The following is a 22,051-nucleotide window of genomic DNA, read 5'->3' on the forward strand; positions in this document are numbered from 1 at the left end:
TCTTTCCAATTCTGAATCCTAGGATAGTCTTCTAAGGTGATGCTAGTGTCCCAATGGTGATCGCCCAATGGCATATGATTGGTAAACATCAAAGGTAGAATTTGACCCCACTTCCTCTGACTTTTGAACCTGTGTGTACTATAACATCTGTGAACCATCTACTAATCTACTGTAGCAACTATGAACCTATGAAGATGTGGAAAGCTTAAGATGTTTCATGAAAGTAACATCAGATTTAGTTGGACAGGTGGAAATAGTGATAGTTTAACGCACTGGAACTAAGAAAAATCCTTGTGCAGAGATCCCCACCCCACTTCTTTTCAGATGTATGGTACCTTGTACTCATTTTCAGACATTTTGGATATATTTATCAGTTTTGCTAATTTTTTCTCTTCCTTTCTTTTCTTTAGAAACATTTGTGAGTTTTTTGGATGGATCTCTTAGAGGTAAGCGAGGAAGGGATACTAAGAGAAATTTTGGTCATGTTTTAAAAAGAAATGCAAAAGATTTAAATACAGCTTTACTTGAAAAAGTCATTCTGCTAGGAAGTCAGGAGATGGGTTTTATGAGGTACAAGCAGATTACTTTCCTACTGAATCTTAAAGTTTTGCTGTCACAGTTGACATGTGCCTGAAGTCAATTTCCAGCCTGAAACTTTAAAATAAAGAAGCAACATTAAGAAAAAAAAAAACTGTCCCACTCTCTGGAAGCCTCGCCTCTTCTCAGTAGCTTATCAGAACAAACATCATGGCAACCCATCTGGAAAATGAGGGGGTGGACTTAGATGGCCTCAAGTCTCTTCCAGTTCCAAATCTCTTAACCCCGTGATTCTTTGTTTCCATCTCCTGGCCCGTGTAGTAAGTACACAGTGGTCAGAGTAAAGTACTTTATTCCCTTTACTGCATTATTCCTTTCTGATCTCCCACAGAGTACTTTCCTATGATCTGGCATGGTACTCTTAAAATTCAAGGCTGTTTACTTCTCTGAAACTCAGTGTGACTTCCATATTTTGGTGTCATTGACTTGGCTGTTGTTGACTCTCTACTTCTCTTGTATCAAGAAGAATATTAAAATATGGGCTCAGAGAAGACAAAAGCTTGAGTGCTTCATGGTTTTTGGTGCAATTCATTCGTGTAAAATATTGATGCATTTTATTTTTGACAAATTGGTCACTTCCCAAAATACATCCGTTCCCCAAACCCACTTTTCTACACCTTAGTATGTCCCCATGAGTAAAACCATCCACTGAGCTTGATGGTACTTGTTACTTTTCATTTTTGTATTTTAATATTTGTTAACAGAAAGGAAGTCACATGGTAATGAGTTGAAACCTGAGTTTTGTCACCTTTTTTGGCTTGTCTTCATTTACATTCATGTGATCATTCTGTTAAATGGTCTTCTGACTTTTGCTTTCTTTACCGTGCATCAGTTCATCCAAGTCTTCCTGTGTTTCTCTGAATTCTTCATTTTTTTTTGCCATTTCTTATGGTGTAATAACAGTACATTCAACAAATATAACACATTTATTCAGTTACCCACTTTGTAAACAGTGATTTTGTTTTTAGAAATAGTTTATTTTAGTATACATTTTAGTAGATATAGCAATTAGTATCTATTTCAGCTTGATGTCCTACACTTATGGTTTAAAAAAAATGGTCCAATGAAATTTCATGCCCTTAAAGATAATTCTAGGGAACTACAACATTTTAAACCATCAAAGAAACACTAAGACATTTTTCTGTGTTCTTTGCTTAATAAGATAAGAAAATTATTGCAGAAATATTTTCAGCAAGAACAGTTGAGGGTGTATTTCTGGTTAACTTTTAGCTAAACTGAGTTATACAAAGCATTTTCTTTCCCTTATTATGCTAGTTGTGGTTTTAGCCATCTTCTGTTATTAGTATATCAGACTACTTTGTTTTTAGTTGTGAGGTGTCATAGATGTACAATCAAAACACTTGGAGGTGTCCTTTTTTATGAATTTCAGTTTACTTATTTATAAAGCAGAGATACTTACACTACCTAGCCCAGAAGGTTGTTGTTAGAGAAATGCTATGTAAATTATAAAGCAATATATATATTCTGTAACAGGCACTTATTTAATGCCTTCTATAGGCCCAGCATTGTGCTAGGATCTAAGGTTATAGACAAAACAGAAAACAATTCCTGTCCTCAAGTTGCTTATTTTATATTCTGCTGAAATGTGACATCATTATTGCTACTGCTATGACTGCTGCTATTACTACTATTGCTGCTGTTACTATCACTACTGCTACCACTATTGCTACTATTGTTACTACTACTTCTACTGTTACTATTACTGCTGCTATGGTTACTACTATTGTTAGTATTACTATTACTACTACTTCTGTTACTATTACTACTATTACTATTGCTACTACTGTTGCTATTACTACTGCTATGGTTACTATTACTACTGTTACTATTAGTATTTATACTCCTATTATTGCTGCCACTACTAATATTACTGTAACTATTTTAACACTACTACTATTTCTGCCCAATTACTATTACTGCTGCTACTATTGCCGTTGCTATTACTCCTACTATTGATGTCACCTCTCATTATTATTCACGAAAGAATTGCTTTTCATGGTTGTTGTGGTTCAGTTGTGTCTGACTCTTTGTGACTTTGTGGACCATACTGTCCATGGAGTTTTCTAGACAAATATCTGGGAGTGGTTTGCTATTTCCTACTCTAGTGGATGAAGGCAAACAGGATTATATGACTTGCCTAATAGGGTCACACAGCTAGCAAGTGTCTGAGACTGGATTTGAACACAGGCTTTCCTGACTCCAAGTCCAACTCTCTATACACTGAGACACCTAGCTGCCTCTCTAGGCCATAATAAAATGATACTCAAAAAACCCTCACCATTTTGAATGTCGCAAAAAAAAAAAAACTCTCTCCATTTCCCATTTCTTCACCCTTCTAGAAAACACAGTTTAACCCTCCCAGGCCTCTGGAGTGCAGTAACAAACTTGGTAGCTATTTATGGTAACAAAACGGTGACCTAAAATAAAGTAAATAGAACCTGGGTTTCAAAAGTAAAAGTATATGTTTGCAGTATCTTTCTGCAGTACAAATATAGGAGTTTGTTTCCTTCCACATCCCCATGTGCCTTGTGCAATGCTTATGTTTCTTGTACATTTAAAATAATGTTTGGCCTTTGTGGGTGGAAGGTAACCTTTCCCAGCCAATAAAAGGCGAAGTGAGGAAATTGGTTTCATTGGCACTGCACAAGCATTCTGCTGTTGCCACCTTGAATGAACATGGGAGTTCTTGGGGACATATTTTAGGTTTATTGGTCTGTGTTGACATGAAGAAGGATTTATGGAAGATGGTAGAAATTTATCACTAGCCTCTGTTATTTCAAAACCAGAATTTATTAGTCTCTTTGTACTTTGTAAATGTTTCTGATAAGATGTCCTATAGTCTGCCTGAGTCATACTCCCCCCAAAAAATATTTCAAAGAAGAGACTGTTGTGATCTAAACAGTACATCAGAAGTTCCAGTCATTGAAATCCATGATAAGAAAAGGGAACAATGAAGATAAGTCTCTCTGACTCAAGAAGGCCAGCACCACCAGATGATTTCTTCATTGCACACAAAACAACTTTCCAAATCCTTAGTCTTAAATTAAAAAAAATTAATTTTTTGTCTTTTGTTTTTTTATCACCTTCTTGCCCAAGTATATGATGACAATAATAATAAGTAGCATTTATACATGGCTTTACATTTTCACAAAATGCCTTACATACATGAGGGGAGGTTGGTCTCAAAAGTTTTAGTAGAGTTAAAACTTAGAAATGCACAAAGACTTTTGGGACACACTGTGGTATCTCATGATACATTCTTCACTCTTCCCTACAAAGACTAAGAAGAGAAAAAAACCAGCTTAGCCAAATTAGTCAACATATCAATTAAGTTTAACAGCATTCAGCAAATCTATAAGACATATCAAACACCTATTTTCTAGTATGTGCAAGTTCCTGCAAGGAAGGGAGGGAGATACATTTTTTCATTTTGTTGGAGAGAAGCTTGGTTATTATAATTATGCATCATTCAATTTTTTCTTCCCTTTTACATTGTGGTAGTCCTGAATATTACTTTTGCTTACTTTGATATTAATTCATATAAATCTTCCTATACTTCTCTGAATTCTGCTTATTTATAGTTTCTTACAGTACAATGATGTTCCGTTACATTCATCTAGAACAATTAATTTAGCCATTATTTAATCAATGTGTGTTCACTTTGTTCCCAGGTCTTCTTAAATTAATATTTCAGCCCGTCTATAATCCAAGACAAACCAACTTTATTACGCAGATAAATGGTGTACTGGAGGGCATGTTGAGTCTGGAGTCAAGAAGACTCGAGTTCAAATCCAGCCACAGATACTTAGTAGCTTTGTGACTCTGGGAAAGTCTGTCTGCCTCAGTTTCCTCAACTATAAAATGGGAATAATAACAGCACCTACCTCCCAGGGTTTTTGTGAGGAAAAAATGAGATAATATTTATAAAGCACTTAGTGCTATGCCTAGTTCATAGTAGATACTGTGTAAATGCTGCCGTCATCCCCAATGTAATTATTGTTGTTTTTCTTGTTGTTATTGCCTACTACACGTAGTAATGATGAATAATGTATGCATAAAAATTAGTAACGTTATATTAGCATAATATATTATATTAGGTCATGTATTATGTTAAGTCAAAGTGAAGCCTGGTCCCTGCCCCCAAGGAGCTTACATTCAGTAATGTAAACTCTGGGAGCTTACATATCTTCTGGGCTTATTTTTTGGTGCTCCACAAAACAAAATGCTCTGCTCCAGGGAGACTGCTTCTTTGGTGGCTACCTATTGCCTTTAGGATAAAAGCCAAACTCCTTGTCTTGCTATTTGGGATCTTCTATATTTGGCTTCCAGTCTTATTACCCCCATTGCTTCTCTACTTATCCTACATGTTTCACAGTACTATTACATATTCCCAAACTGAAGATTTCCCCCTCCCCCATGTATTTGCACAGGCCATCCCCCATCCCTCACCACACACACTCATTTTCTCCACCTTCCTCTTCCCTTTGCCAGCAAGGGTTCATCTCCTCCCCCAAATTCCTTAGATCACTTTGTCTGGATTCCTTCTTTGTCCCTATCACACTCCACATCACATCATAGATGTATATATCATATGTACCTGAAAGGATGTAAGCCCTTTAAGGGTAGAGATTGTGTCATTTTAAAATCTTTTTAACTGCAGGACTTAGCCCAGTACCTACATATTTTACCTACATAAATTACACTTCATTACTACATGTAATAAATGTTTGTCCTACAAACAGATCTCCTCTCCATCTCTCAGACAATCCTCATTGGTTGCAGCCTCCAAGTGTTTGCTTTTGTGTTGCCCTCCTCCAGAATGCCTTCCAATCATATGGGAATTCTGCCCTTATTTCAAAGGAATATATATTATATATAATACCCTTGGTACTTCATTCTTTTCAATCAGAAATAATCTCTCGGTCCTCAAAATTGCCATAGTCCTTATTTCCTTTGATGCTTACCTGGCATTTTGTCAGGTACCAAGCCTTGGAGGAGTTAATCCTTTCATGTTCAGATTTTCTACCCTAGAGCGCTGCTATCTTGATTGGTGAGTGCCCCATGTAGTTTCATGGGATCATGGCATATTGGCAGACTATAGCAATATTTGGCTTTACTCCCCTGCTATCTCCTTAGCTCTTCTGCCATATCCTCCAATCTCCCTTTCCTTCATCACCTCTCCCAAAGCTCCTCCCTCAAGTTCTGGAACCATAATCAAAGCAAAACTGGCATTACTGCTCAAAAGGATGTATGAATCTACTCTTCTATGGCCTTATTCACCATCTTCCCAAACCAAAATTCTCTACCACTCTGCTCCCCATTCCTTTATAAATATTGTCTCCCATATTAGAATGTAAGCTCCTTGGGGCAGGATCTGTCTTCACTTTCATATTTGCATCCCCACCATTTAACACAGTGAAAGATATAGCCTATCTGTATGATTTTTGGGCAAGTCACAATAATCACAGGTAGGATTTGAATCATAGCTTATGTTCTTGCCACAACACTGTGCTCTGGTGTGTTTAGCCATTCCCTGTGTGCTAAAGTCACCTCCTTTTCTGCAAATTTCAGGGATTGTTGATAAGAAAACAATAGGATTTTCTACTCTGTGCCTAGGACTCAATTATGTGGGCTGTTTTTGTTGTGTAGGCTACTGGTCTAACTCACCAAAGGTATTTGTTGCCTTGTGTTAAAAGACGGTATCCAGAGCTCAGGTATGGGGGCCTTGGGGGTTCCAGGGAAGCTTAATAGCAAAGACATTCAGGGAAGAGTCACTCACTTGTCAAACATCTTTCAAAATGAATGAAAAGGCCTTTGTCTTAACAGTAATTTTCATGAAGGTCACCTACCTGGCAGTCTATTTATGGAAGTCTCTGTTAATGAAACTTTTATTTAATGATTTGGAGAATGTAAAGTTAGTTTCCAGTTCTCTGCCATTATTGATTTATCTATTTCACATCTTCTTGTGGACATACAGATGGAAAAATAAAGTCCCACAGGTCACCAGGTGCTTGGATTCCAATCATTTAAATGAGTTTCTATTATCATCTCCAATAACTAGAGTCAGAGTATGTACCATAGGAGGATAGATGGGATGTAGCTGAATTTCAGATCAAGAGAAACACTCCGTATCTCTCTTATTGCAGTTAAACCTGTGATTTCTATGAAATTTGGTGCACCTTAATTAAGCAATTAGTAAGAGGCAGAAGTTTCCAAATATCAAGTGTATGATTATGAAATAATCAAGAACTGATCTTTCCAGTAAATTTGTACACTGTGTCCTTGACTGTTGCAATGCCTGGGCACTGTCACCCCTTGATATGGCCATGAACAAAGGCTTCTGGTAGAGAGGATAAAATTCAGGTGGATTTTGAAAAACTCATTGCCTTCAAAAAGTACCCAGAATCCTGTTAGAACACTTACTATTTATGTGGATGTGGATGTAACTCTGGGAAAATCATGTGTTCTGACAACCAACATGGCCTTTAATGTGAAATCCTATGTACTCATGATTAGCCTACAAGAGTGCTAACCTTGCCACTCAAATATCTCATTATAGATTGTGGGGATCATAAATTTAGAGCTGAAAGGGACCTTACAAATTGTCTAGTAGTCAATAGAAAGATGAAACTGAAACCCACCATTCTGTTCCTTCCTTTTTTTGTCATACTCTTCCCCGGTCTCTCATGCCCTGAGCTTCTTCCCAAGTCATTTTTTCTATTAAGTTACATGTCTTATCAAGATTGACTGCATTTATTTAATGTGACTTGAAAATGGAATTCAATACTGGGGGCTTTTAAGACTAGGCAAACATTACTACAATCAATAGGTTGTCATGACTAAAAGTTGACTAGGCCAATGATGATGAGTGTCTCATCATATTACCTAGGTTAATCCTCAGACTATTCCTCTGGTTTATTTGTGATATGACCTTTTATATCTATCATGTATCCATTTGGAGCTAATCCTGGTATATGGTATGAGGTATTGGTCTAAACCCAATTTCTGCCAGAATGCTTTCCAGTTTTCCTAGCAGTTTATGTCAAATAACAACATTTCCCCCCAATAGCTAGAGTTTTTGCATTTATCAAACAATAGCCTACTGGATTCCTTTCCCCTTCTGCATGTTGCATACTTGTCCAAAATTTCATTTTTTAGCTAGTGCCAAATCACTTTTGTGATTCCTGCTTTGCAGGATAGCCCCAAATCTGGTACTGCTAATCTCAGTTGAGAGTCTTGACTTATTATCTCTCTAAATCAGTTTGTTACTATTTTCCTATCAGGATGAGAAGGTTAAGCCTGGCAGTGAATTTTTTTTTTTCTGAGGACGAGACTAGCTAACCTTTGAACAGGCTCTCTACTATGTTGGCTGCAGGTTAATACAATTTTCAGCCATAGCCATTGTTGAAGACCAAGTGCTAAGTTATAGAGAAGATGGGATGTTGTAATGTAATACCAAGCAAAGGCAACTTCCCAGGTTCAAAATACCAGCATAGGTGCTCTCTATTTTATTCAGTGACCAACCAAGAACAGAGAAGATTAAAACATGACATCATTCAAAATACAGCATTTACTAAGTGTGATTAAATAATCTCCAAGGACTACCCCACCCCAGGACCTTCCAATCATTCAATCAATTACAAAGTCTCTGTTCTAAATACTTCTCCACTCCTAGGCTATACCTTAATTAAGTCCACCACAAAGCCCCTCTTCTCAAATGGAGATTAGTTTCCAAACATAAGTAAAATACATTCATTTGCTCAACCATAGAACACAAAAAGGTCAAAAGTTTCCCACCCCTGGATCACAATTGAATCTACCCCAGAGTTACATCAAGTTTAAACACAGCACTTAATACCCAAATGGAGGTCTTTTCTTCATCTTGACACGAGGCAAGTTCTCAGCAATCTTAGTTCCTGGGGAGACAAGGCTTAGCAAGGCCATAAGATACATTGCCAGTCCCTTCATGAATTTATCCTCTGTCTGTAGAACAGTCCTAGAACCCCTGAACACATTAGCAAAGCCCTCTCCCAGGATTTCTGTAAACATACAACAAGAAAATCCTTCTTCAGGGCTTCTGAACCAACAGAAAGGCTCCCAGACCCCGGCAACAACAGCACTGTCCTTCACCAGTGGACAGTATTCATTCTGTCTGCCGGACAGTCTCCAGACCCCTGCAACAACAGTACTGTCCCTCACCAGTGGACAGTATTCACTCTCTGTCTGCAGGACAGTCTCAGGCCTTCTTAACCAAATACCAGGTTCCAGGACTTCTTCAACAGGACAGTCTTTCACCAGTGGACAAATCTGGCAAAATAACATCAAAACAGACAGACAAAGTACCAGCAAAACAGCCATGTCTCCTCAGTCCTTGGCAGCTCAGGGGGCAGGTCTCAAAAGTCCAGGGCAATTCAAAGCGGCCACCAGCAATTCTCTTAGTCTCTCTCTCTCCACGAGGTGCAGCTACCAAAAAAAAAAGATCTTCCGCCTCTCTCTAGTGTCTCTCCAAATCTACATCACCAGCTCCTCCCACTTCAGGACTTTCTTTTCACATCAACAAGCCCATCCCACAGGTGGGATTAACAAACTCTGGGTTTTAACACAATCAGTTTGAAAACCAAGCCAATACAGGGGAATCTTTAATTGCCATTACTATCACAGATGTGTACTAGCGGAATGAGTAACTGCTTCCATGAAATCACATATCCTCAGTGTATTGAAGTATTTAATGCACAAAATAAAGAAGATGCTAGTTTAGTGCCTAGTACACACTACAGGCACTGTGGAGTATATAAGGAAGAATTAAGACATGCCCATTCCCCAACAACAATTAGGGAATAGACTTATGATTTCATTTATGTAGGGGACATCTAGGTGAGGGAACTCTCACTACCAATGCATGTTGACATCTATTCTTCAATTCACATTCTGAGAATGTCACTGTGGGACTGAGAACTTGTGACTTACCCAAGGTCACACAGCCAGTGTATTTCAGAAGTGGGACTTGAACCAGATCTTTTTGGCTCTGAAGCCAGCTTTCTTTTTCTTCTTTTTGGGGGGAGAACAATGCCATAAGAGGAGATAACATTTACACAGTGCTTTTTTTGTTATTTTTAAAAAATTATTTATTTTTAGTTTTCAACATTCACTTTCATAAGATTTTGAGTTCCAAATTTTCTCCCTATCTCTCCCCTCCCCACACCCCAAGATGGCATATAATGTGATATAAGCTCTCTCTATTCATATTAAGCCTATTTTCACATTAGTCGTGTTGTAAAACATTAGAACCAATGGGAGAAATGCTGAGAAAGAAGAAACAACCAAAGAAAAGAGAGAGAACAAATGATACGCCTCGATCTGCGTTCAGATTCCATGGGTCTGTTTCTGGATGTAGAAGTGCTGTCTCTGAACCTGGCTTCCTCAACAGTACAGTTTGGTAGGTGAAGCACATATGGACATGGGCAGCATTTTGTCTGTTTGTCTGGACTTTTCCTTACGTGTATTCCACTTGTTCTTTGTGTCGTCTCAAAACCATATTAGCTTATTAGCTCTTTGAGGATAGGGTGTGTGTTTTATCTCATGCAGGCATCCCCAATACTTGGAGTCAGGAGGACCAGGGTTCAAATCCTGCCTGACACATTTACTAGCTACATGTCCCCTGGCAGGTCACATATTTACCTCATCTAGGGTTGTACTCAGTGGGCTCTCAGATCCTTTCAGCTCCAATTCCCTGAACCTACGATCTTAGGAAAGATTTAGGTTGTTTTCTTCTTTCTGCTTTTTGGAGGGGGGAGGGCAGGGCAGTTGGGGTTAAGTGACTTGCCCAAGGTCACTTGGCTAATAAGTGTTAAGTGTCTGAGGCCAGATTTGAACTCGGATCCTCCTGACTCCAGGCCTAGTGTTCTATTCACTGCACCACCTAGCTGCCCCTTAGGAACGATTTATGGGAGGGCATGGATTAATCACACAGGATAAGAAGTCATGGAAGGTGAGTGATTTGTACCATTGATGAGAGTAGCCATTTTGATGAGATACATCATGGAAAAAATAGATTAGGCTGGGGTCATTGACAGTCTTGAACACCAGAATGCCTTTAGGCAGTGCTGAGCTATTGATGGTTTGGGAGCAAGAGGAATGAGATTATTAAAGTATGTTTTAGGAATATTAATCTGGCAGTGAGAGGGAGCAAGGATAGAGAACTGTAATCATTATGACTTGGGTTCAATTCCCCTGACATATCCTGGTTGTGTGACCCTGGGTAAGTCATTTAACATTTCCAAGATTATAAGTTGCCCAGCATCTATACTGGGGAAGGGAAAATCCTCACCAGGAATACTCCAAACCAATGGAATTACAATTGTAATTTATCTCCTCCTCTTCCTCTCCCCCCATCTGATGGTGGGGTATAGTAGTATCATCAAAAAGCATTTATTAATTACATGTATTATGTGAGGCACTGATCTAAACACCAAGCATAAAAAGATATGCGAAAACAAAGTACTCCCAAAGAGCTGACATTCTCTCTCTCTCTCTCTCTCTCTCTCTCTCTCTCTCTCTCTCTCTCTGTCTGTCTGTCTCTTTCTCTCTGCCTCTCTCTGTCTCTGTCTTTCCCTCTCTTTGTCCCCCTCTCCCCCATCTCCCTCTCCTTTTCCCCTTCCCTCTCTTCCCCCCTTCCTCAAGATGTTTAGAGGATACCATTTTTCTATTTTTGTTCCTGCATTGTGAAGTGAGCCCTATGACAAGAATTCTTAACCTTGGGTCCATGAACTTAAGAAAAAATTGATAATGTATTTAAAGATAATTGGTTTTCTTTGTAATTGTATGTGTTTTATTTTATACATTTAAAAATGTTATTCTAGGGAAGGATCCCTTGTATCTGCAGTGTAAATGGGAGGTAATTTCAGAGGGAATGTATTAATGGTGGGGCAGGGAGAGGGAACCAAGAAAATCCTCTTGTGGGTGGTGAGATATGAGCTGAATTTCAAAGGAAGTCAGGAGAAGGGCTAGGTTGTGGCAGAGAGACACAAAGAGGGAGACAAGATATGCCGTGAGGAAAAAAGCAACAGGATGAAATGCTTAACTGAATGTGGGAGGGAAAGGAAGGAGCAAAACGTGAGATGATTCTGAGCTCCCAAACCTGGGTAACTGGGAGAATGGTGGTGCCATTGATACCAAATCTAGGGGGACCGGTTTTGGGAAGAGGATGATGAGTTTCATTTTGTTGCCTTTGAAGTGATGGCAGAACACCCAAGTGGAAAATGTCTAGCGGGCAGGTGGAGGTAATGATCTATAAAGGATGGCTGACTGGCTGCTAGCCATAGCTCCTAGTGGCCATGGAATTGATAAAGGCTGAAATGTAGTGATTAGAGACACAGAAAATTCAAATGAGTCATTTCAGGCCAAGAGGATTGAGCTCACACAGTAGGTATTCCTTAAAAACCGTTGAATGGATGAATGGAGTGAATTGTGGCAGAACTTTTTGGATAACTATCCCAATTCTTTACTTCATTTTGAACTTAGGGACAATGCAACCAGATAGAGAGAGAGAGACCTTAGCAAACTAACAATAAAATTTACCTCCGGGGTAATTCTCAAGTCAAAGAGACATCAACGAAGGTTGTGTATTTCATGAAAAGAGGTGCAAATTTCTAAGTCGTGGCACATTTCTAAGTAATGGGGATTTCTGAGCTAGGACATTGCTGGCAGACATGACTGAGCTTTGGACACAACACTTCAGGATCCAATTAAAAGGGAATTACTTTTACATTCCACAGATAAGGAAAAAGATCAACAGAGTGGTTGAGTGTTTCACAACATGGCAGCAGCTCCATGGTAGCAAAGGAAATGGGATTAGCTTCTTCCTAAGATGCTAAATTATTCCCCTTTGAGAGTGACCCCTCAGTTCACCCATGAATGAGGCAGAGGAAATGACTTGGCTGATGATTAGAAGTCAATAAGGGATGGCCTAATTTCTGTCCTTTTGTAGGAGCTAGGGAAGAGTCAATTCTAGTAACTTGTTGAATACTTTGTTAGTTATTTTTTTTCCCATGGATTTATAGATTGAAGAGACCTTAGAGTCTATGTTCAATGGATCTATGCTTTCACCAGTGGTGTAAATACAGTTAGCCCTTCCACAATTTTCATTGGTCTGCATAAAAAAAGGAATTTTGGGGGAGTTTTACAGAAACTGCAGATAAGCAAAGGCCAGCAGGTGACACAGAAAAGTTGAGAAACTCAGAAATTCATACCATATATGAATGATATTATATAATATCAACATATTTTATCTTTTAATACCACAATAATTTAGACTTCTTTGTTGGCATGAAGGGAGGGCTGAAAAATTTTATGTGGATTTTTCACATTGTGGTGGTGCCACGTCCCTAACCCTAACTGTATTCTCACCAATGAAAGAATCCGTGACCATCCTTGCTAGAGCTATCTAGGTGGTGCTGTAGAGAGAGCATTGAATGTGGAGTCAGGAAGACCAGAGTTCTGATATGGCCTCAGATACTTATTAGTTGTGTGACCCTAATCAAGTCACTTAACACTTTTTTACTTCAGTTTCTTTATCTGTAAAATGAGGTGGAGAAGGAAATGGCAAACCACTCCAGCATCTTTGTCAAGAAAACCCCAAATAGGGTCACAAAGAGTCAGACACGACTGGACAACAACAAATCCTGGGCAATCATTTAAGTGCTCTCAGTCTCAGTTTTCACATCTGTAAAGTGGAGCTAATAAGAACATCTTCCTCCCAGAGTTGTTGTGAAGATGAAATGAGAAAATATCTAGAAAGCTATGTTGGTGCTAGCTTTTCCTAAGCCAGATCATAGATCTAGGACTGGAAGAGACCTTGAAGGCCAACTTGTCCAACCTCCTCACTTTCCAGATGAACAGACTGAGGCCCAGGAGATGAAGGGAATTGCTCAGGTTTGCTTCATCACTAAATGTCGGAGGTAGGATCTGAACCCAGGTTTTCCTGACTCCAGATGTTGGAGTCTATCCAATGGACCCGGATGCGATCCTTTCAGTCCCCATCTGTCCTCCCTGTCCCTTTTCTCAAAACACAGGGAACACATTGTTTCTCTAAGATATCCATGAATTATGATGCCACTTGACTTTATTCTGGCAAGGCAGAAATGATTAGAGGTGCCCCATTCTTTGTTCTTTCAGTAGTACCTAGCACACACAGCCTTCTGTACAGGGTAGGATCCTGAGCTAGAAAGGACCAACCTCCCCTTATTTTACATATGGGGAAACCTAGAGCGAGAAAATGACTTTTGCTCCAGATCATATAGACATGAGTTTGGAGAGCCAAGATTTGAACCCAGACTCTCTCACTCTAAATCTATTACTTTTCACCGTATCTCATGCTCCGTAAATATTTGCTAAAGTGTACCAACAAATGTTCACTAATTATATTCTCACCTATTCGTGATGAATTATTTAAAAGTAAATGATAAAATGAGATAATGTTTATAAAGAAGTCTACAAACCTTAAAGCACTATATCAATGTTAGTTATTAATAATAATAGTAATGTCTTAGGTAGAGGCAATGGTCATAGTGGGTGCCCATTTTAGGTAGGATGGACAATTTTAGGGAGGCCTGTGCCTATGATTTCATTACTACTGCCCAGGAAACTCTCTCTGCTGATGCAGACTGATGCCTGCTCTGTGGTTTGCACCATTAGAGACTTGCCTGGGGGTACTAGTAAGTTAAGTGACTTGTCCAAGATCACACAGCCAGTATGTGTCGATGGTAGAATTTGAACCCAGGACCTCCTGATTCAAAGGTTGGTTTTTTATTCCTTAGCAGACACCATCCACATGGAATCTCAGTATCTCCTTTAGCCTTAGCATTCTATGCCCTGAGAGTCACGTCGGTAGCTCTGTTCTGTGAAATTGGAGCAGTCCTTTTGCCTTGTGGGAATGTCCCCTTTCCATGGGCCTGTGCTTGCAAGCTGTCCCCAAGCGTACGGCTCTTTCCTTTGCCAGAGATTCTCTTCCCCCTGCAACACCTGGCGCTCTTGTTGGAGGCAGCTAGGTGGCTCAGTGGTTAGAGTGTGGACTTGGAATCAGGGAGACCTGTGTTCGAACACAACCTCAGAAACATAGTAGCTTTGTGATCCTGGGCAAACTATCTGCTTCAGTTTCCTCTTCTGCAAAATGAGGGTAATCCTAGCACCTGTTCCAGAGGGACATTGAAGATGAGCTAGCATGTAAAGCACTGTGTGAATCCCATTATCAGTCAATCAGTAAGCATTTATTAGGCACCTACTATGTACCAGTCACTGTGCTACTATGATGACATTTTTCTCCTTGGATTTCTTTCCCTGAAATAGAGCGTATGATAAGACAGACATCATTCCCATTTTGCAGGTGGAAAAACACAGGTATTGCTAAGGACCCATGTCATGCAGCCATTCTGACTCTCAGCCTAAATCTCGGATCGCACTTGCAATGACAGCTTCTTAGCAACTTACTCTGAAGTGTTTCCTAAAATAATGTCTAACTTCAAAAGACATTCCTCTCTTCCTCTAAATTATTTTTTAGATGCCAAGAAAAAGGATATCTTAGGTGGTATTTCAAAACTGATAGCGTCCCCAGGGCTCTAAAACAGTACAGCTAGATGGCGAAAGTTGCTGGGGTTTGGGGGAGAGGAAAAGATCCTACGGGAGTTAGCATGAAAGAGTTAGGAAGGGAAGGGAGATGCTGGGAAGGAGAGAGGTCAAGAGTTGGTGGGGGGGGCATTTGGTGCATTTCATGAAATTCACACAGGATCTGAGCATTAGAGGGACCTCAGAGGCACCTAGTCCACCTCCTCATTTTACAGATGAAAAAATGCAGGTCTGTTCAGGGAAGCCACCCAGATAGTAATCAGCAGAGATGGGATTTGAACTCAGGACTTCTGATCTCTTCCACTGGATGGTTTTGCTCCTAACATTTCCTGGCCAATCCATTACCACACTGGACTTTCTTCTTTCTTTCACTGGCATCACCATTCCTTCTGCCACCCTGTAAAAAATATCCCTCAATTTAATTTCTTGGCCAGTTAAATTACAAAAATCTCATTGATTTTGCCTGTGAAAATGTCTCTTGTAAACAAAACTCCCTTCCCTGTCTGGCCCCCTCTACAATCAACTCTCACCTTCAGTGAGTTTGGTTTCTTTTTTCCTTCTTTCATTCTTCCTATGCCTTCTAGTCTGATCTTTTTAAAATACCATTTCTATCAAAGTATACATACCTGTGAGACTAAAGAATCTTTAGCAGTTACCGTCAACCTTTTTTTTGACCTTAAGCCTAAACTTAGCTGCAAAACTTCATTAAAATAACTTTTTTAAAAAGATTGGTTTTATTTCTTTTTTATATTTATATGTATGTTTATATTTTAGTTATAAAATATGTATAAGCATATATATTTTATATAATAAATATAAGCCTATTTTAAAAACATTTAAAATTTTTGAATTCCAAATTCTTGCCTTCCTCTAGTCCCTCTCTTATGTGAGAAAGCAAAACCATATGATACCCATTATGCATGTGATAGCTTCATTTATTGTTTTTTTACAAATTTATTTATTTTTAGTTTTCAACATTTACTTCCATAAGTGTAAATTTTCTCCTCCTCCCTCCCCAAGATGGTGTGCAATACAATGTAGGCTCTACATATACATTCTTATTAAACATATTTTCACATTAGTTATGTTGTATAGAAGAATTAGAATGAATGGGAGGAACCATGAGAAAGAAAAAAACGAAACAAGATAGCATATAGTCTGCTTCAATCTGTATTCAGACTCCATATTTCTTTCTCTGGATGGGGATTGCATTTTCCATCATGAGTCTTTTGGAATTGTTTTATGTCCTTGTGATTGCTAAGAAGAGCTATCAAAGTTAGTCATTGCACAAGGTGGCTTCATATTTTTAAATAAAATTTTTTAAAGTAACAAAAATTTATTTTCTCTCCTTTCCACTCTCCCTCCCCCCAAAGAAAAAACACCCTTGTTAACAAACATGCAAAACAAATTTCCAAATTACCTATGTCCAAAATGTGTAGCTCATTCTCCATATTTAGTCCAACACTTCTGGCAGGAGGTGAGTAGCTTTTTTCATCAACAATCCTCTGGAACCATGATAGATTTTTTTTAAGTCTCTCAGAACTATTTGTTTTTGACAATGTCTTGTTATAATTTATTGTCATAACACATTTACTGTTATAATTGTTGTTATAGATAGTTTTTCTGGTTCTGCTCATTACTTTATATCAGTTCATGCAAGTCTTCTCAGATGGCACTGGGCCTGGAGTCTTAAGTTCAAATCCATCCCCAGATACTTCCTAACTATATGACCTACACATCATAAAAGCTGTATGCTTTAGTTTCCTCAACTATAAAATGGGGATAATAGCACCTATTTCATAGGGTTGTTGTGAGGATTGAATGAGATTATTGTTGTAAAGCTCTTGGCATTGTGCCTTGCATATAGTAGGTGTTTAATAAATGCTTATTCCCCCCTTTTGTCATTTCTTACATGCCCTCCCTAATCTCGTAACCCTCAGACTGACCTGCCTGAGATAATGGAAAATGGCTCTGAAGGTGTCGTCAGGGCTGCCACTTATCAGTCTTGTCGTCTATACCTAGTACAGTCACAGTCTTTCCATGTTGTTGGCACCCAATAGTATGGGCATCTCATGGCATATCCAGGCACAGAAAACTTTTTTCTGGGACACTTACAATGGAAGGGAACAAAGACCCGGAGGGGAAGCCGGCTCTGAACAATGGAGGTTTGCTCGATCACAAGGGGATGCTCCTGGACTTTCCATCTAGCCCTCCCTTCAAAGACAAGGTCTTACAGTTACCAGCTGAGAAGGCTGGCTGCTTCCTGTTTATATCTGTTTGCTGTAGGCAGCCTAGAGGGGGCTGACATCAGTATAGTCCTCAGGGTGTTCAGCTGCTACTTGCTGCCCCAACTTCTGAGCATATTTGGGTCCACCTCGCCTTTCCCTTCAGGGTTACATATTGCAACTCATTCGCTTATGCCCTCTTTGCTTGTTCAGTCCTTGTCTGTGACTTTCCAGGAAATTTTCCATAAAGCTTCTACCATATTTAAGAAGCCTTCTTCTAGGTCTTTTGAATTTATGTGCACACCAGCTTAATAACTCAGATTGTTTCCTATCCCTTGCTCAACACCACCACCTGCAGCCTAGGCAGGGAGCTGGATACCCTCCCCTTCCACCTCTAGCCCAACTGAGCCCAACTTCTTTCTGTCCAAGGCTAAGGACCTTTTGCTTCCCCATCCCTACCTTCATTGTATTATTGTTGTGTGGATGCTGATCTCTCCTCATCCCTGTCTCTGCCAGGCATATACTAGAGCCCCACTCTGCTTTGACCCTTGGAGCTACTATCTTGTTTGGGGTCCTGCCCCTGAAGCCTTTGGGCTCTTTGCTGTTTATTCTATATTGCTTGTTAGAAAGCAAATGTCATCTGGCCTTTTGTTTTGATGTGCAAACTGACCCTTCCTCTGTGTTGTCTCTCTCCTTATTAGAGTATAAGTTCCTTGAGAAGTAGTTAGGGCTGCAGTAGAGAGAATGGTGGTTCTGAGTTCAAATCCTGCCTAAGACATTACTGGCCAGTGTGACCCTGGGTGAGTTGCTATGTGCCTCAGTTTCCTCATCTGTAAAATGGGGATAAGATATAGTACCTACCTCCCAGAATTATTGTGAAGATAAAATGAGATGATATTTATAAAATGCTTTGTATACTTTAAAGCCTTCTATCAATACTAATAATAAATAATAAGTAATAATCTTGTATTATCACTTATTATTTTATTAAGAACACTGTCTTGTTTTTCTATTTGTATCCTTAATGCCTAGAACAAGGCTCAGCACATAATAAGTGTTTTAATAAATGCTTCTCCATTCCTTTCTATCATCCCTTTCCTTTTCTGCCAGTTCTTATATGTGAATCACTATTAATAACATTCTGTTGTTGTTCAGTCATACCTGACTCTTCGTGACCCAATTTGGGGTTTCTTGGCAGAGATACTTGGGTAGTTTGCCATTTCCTTTTCCAGCTCATTTGACAGAAGAGGAAACGGAGGCAAACAGGGTGATGTGACTTGGCTAGGGTCACACAGTAAGTGTCTGAGGTCTAGTTTGAACTCAGGTCCTCCTGACTCCATATCTGGTTCTCCACTGAGCCACCTAGATGTCCCAGTGATTTTCTATAATCCATTTACTGTTACCATGCATTACTCTTTCTTTGGGTAATCTGCATTTCTTTGGAAATTATGGTATTCTGTGATTCTCAGCCATGTCATATCACCAGAAGAATATTGTTCAAACAAATGGAGGTTATCATAGGGAGCTTTGTGATACAGGGGGATTGGGTTTAAGAAGACCTGCATTCAGACCCCACTTCTGATGCTTGCTGCCTCTCTGACCATGGGCAAGGTACCTGATCTTCAGGGGCTTCAGTTTTTCATGTATAAAATGAGGGGGTTGGACCAGATGACCTCTGATCTCCCTTTTGGCCCTAAATCTATGAGTCTATGACCCTTCTCCCTCAACAAGTTACTTCTCCTTGCAGGGCTTCAGTTTTTTTAAATGTAAAATGAAGAAAGTAGATTAGATGCCTTCTGGAATCTTTTCCACTCTAGATTAATGATCCTATTACCCCCTTTATAAGCCACTTTCTTTCCTTAGGTCTCAGTTTCCCCAACTGTACAAAGAAGGATTTGGATTAGATGAAATCTGAGGTTCCTTTTAGCTTTAGACCTATGAGCCTATGATTGTTGAAAGTGCTACCTAATTTCCAAAATGTAATCCAGTCAGTTCTCTCCTTTGTTTTAAATTCTCTGTTCATCTGCATCTTAAATGTATTTATGTTTATAGGCATATATACATTTATTTATGTAAGCATATGCACATATTTTTATGTTTGACAATGGACCAATTCAATGAGCTATTCTTCTAACTGCATTGTATATCCACTTAGATTTTCTTATGTGAATTGTTAAGTTGAACTTTTTGAATGTTTGTAGAGTCCATTTATGAGATTTTGTAGTTCTCTTGGACTTGATATAGTGAGTATAGTATTGTTTGTAAATGGCCCATTTAGAAATCCTAATAATCTCTTCTGAGCTCCTCTTCCATTTGCAATTTGCTCTGAACATTCTCTATGAGAATTGCAGATACCTTTTGCAAATAGGCATTCTTGTTTTATGCAGCTTCAGATGAATACTCTAAGGGTCATCAACATTATTTTCTTTGTTGCATCTTCCAAGGAATCTTTTGTGATCTTAATATGTGCATGAGAGATGCCTTGGTCAAGAGTCTCCCTGAGATTTCATTTTTCTCTGTGTACTATTTTCTCATCAGCAACTCCCGTATCCTCACCATTTTTTTAGTTAATAGTGGGATGGTGATGATATGTACTGTTGTATTAGATAATTTGCAAAAGCCTAAATGTCCTCAGATTTTCATCTTGGGTACTCTTTATATGTACATAGATCATTTTCATAATGATTGATAGTGATTGGAAAGTAAGACTATGAGCCAATGGCTTGCCCTTTTCCCATAGTGATATAGATCATTATTATTTCCAAAAATTCATAATCTTCCTGTCTTTCATATGCCTTAAAAATTAACCACTCAGTACTTTTAAAACTGTGTCACTTCCAGTATGTATTTCTTTGGCTTGTGCTGGGGCTTTTTTCTCTGTTTTTCCCATCTTCATCTTCTTAACCATGGCTCCTTTCTCTTATAGCATTTTGGGGTTTGAAAGTTCAAATGTGGTAGTTTCACGGTTATCGATGATGAAAATAGTTTGTTTCAGAAAGGCTGATAAATGTTTTGCATGACTGCACATGTATAACCTAGGTCAAATTGCTTGCTTTCTCAATGAGGGGGAAGGTAGAGAAGGATGGAGAGAATATGGAACTCAAAATTTAAAAAAAAATGAATGTTAAAATTTTGTGTAATTAGAAAAAAAATATTAAGAACTGGTGATAGAGAGCTGTTCCATTCTTTATCTGTTTGCTGTCCTTCCAGTTTCTCCCATGTTAAGTTTTCTACAGACTCATTTTCTCTTCTTTGCCATTCATTTCAGGTAATACTGTTTGTCAGAGAAGGAAATGGCAAACCACTCTCACAGTTTGGTCGAGAATACCCCAAATGGGATCATGGAGAGTAAGATACATCTCAACAACAACAAAACAATGCTTGTAATTATCTACCATTCTTCTTGGAAGAAGTTTGTAAATAGATTTATATTCTAAATCATACATACTGCCCGTGACTGCTATGTCTCTCTGCTTTGCACCAAAATCACGTTTGCTGGCTGAGTCACCATGGGGGGCTTTTTTTGACCTCATCTTTGTGGTTACTGTTTTTACCTTTGTTAAAATTTTATAGAAATGGTAATGGTCCATGTTGATATCTTGTGTTTGACTCGGTCAGGTTAGAACTGCTGCCACTGAAGGTAGTATCTTTCCTACCTCTTCAAAAAATAGTTGCTGGTCTATCTGACCCAAAAGAGATGACTGAGTCAGAAATGTCTCTCACATGTCATGATATTTTCTTGTTTGTTAAGAGACTCCCATTTTCATTTTTTGGTATTATCTGGTGCTTGCTGTGTTCAGTGCCTTCTTCTTAAAGAAAAATTTGGATAACATGTAAGCATGAGACTTCTGAGGGGTCTATAAGACTTTGGCCTCTTTCAATTTCAAATCCAATACATTTTTCCCCCTGTTCATTATCTTCCCTTGTGCCCAGGGGGCAGCATGACATAGTGAAGTGAGACCTAGCTTCAGAGTCAGGAAGCCCTGGGTTTGAGTTCTGCCTTCTAGGTGTGGAAAATCTGTTCACCAGAACAGACCAGCACCTTCTATGTAACTTACAGTCTTTGACAGTTGCTTTGAGGAGACATGGCAAACTCCTCCAGGGAGACTCAGACCCACTTGTCACAAAGGAATCAGGTGTGCAGACATCTCTGTTTCCCTGGCCTGTTTCTGGGAGGCCCTGGTTTACATTCAACTCTCTCCTCATGCTTTTCTTGCACAGGCTGAAAATGCATCTTGGACGCCACAACAGTGCTTGCTTTCTTTTTCCTTTGTGGTCTGTAGTGTGCGTTTGTTCCCTTGGAGTCATATTTCATGATAACAGCTCTGTGGTGCATTTGCATTAGGGTAATGGCTGATGGTATCTTTAATCTGGAACAGCCTGCTGTGTTTGTCCTGTGAGATGAGGTTCATTAACTGTTGCACTAACCGGATTTGAGAGTTTTGGCCCTCCTCTGGGTCACAAGGTTGCTTCTGGGCCTGGGAGATGTTTATGGAGGTGATCACATTGGGCAGGTACATGATATTCTCTTGGAAATCCCTTTAGTTGCCTTGTCCTCTTTCATCCCAAAAAAGGGAGGAAAAAAAGCC

General features: G+C 39.2%; 1 long non-coding RNA gene across 1 annotated transcript in view; it reads left to right on the forward strand.

Moving 5' to 3' along the window:
• Positions 1 to 22,051, forward strand: part of LOC138166636 (uncharacterized) — a 123,624-nt gene that overhangs the window by 18,661 nt on the left and 82,912 nt on the right. Inside the window, exons 2-3 of the long non-coding RNA XR_011169666.1 lie at positions 411 to 446; positions 20,731 to 20,845. This is a non-coding gene — a long non-coding RNA (uncharacterized lncRNA). The remainder of the gene's footprint in view (positions 1 to 410; positions 447 to 20,730; positions 20,846 to 22,051) is intronic.

Source organism: Petaurus breviceps, unplaced genomic scaffold (genome assembly GCF_028583685.1).
Source record: "Petaurus breviceps papuanus isolate PSGF00001 unplaced genomic scaffold, PetGlider_PUasm1.0 225, whole genome shotgun sequence".
In the NCBI taxonomy this organism is placed as follows: Eukaryota; Metazoa; Chordata; class Mammalia; order Diprotodontia; family Petauridae; genus Petaurus; species Petaurus breviceps.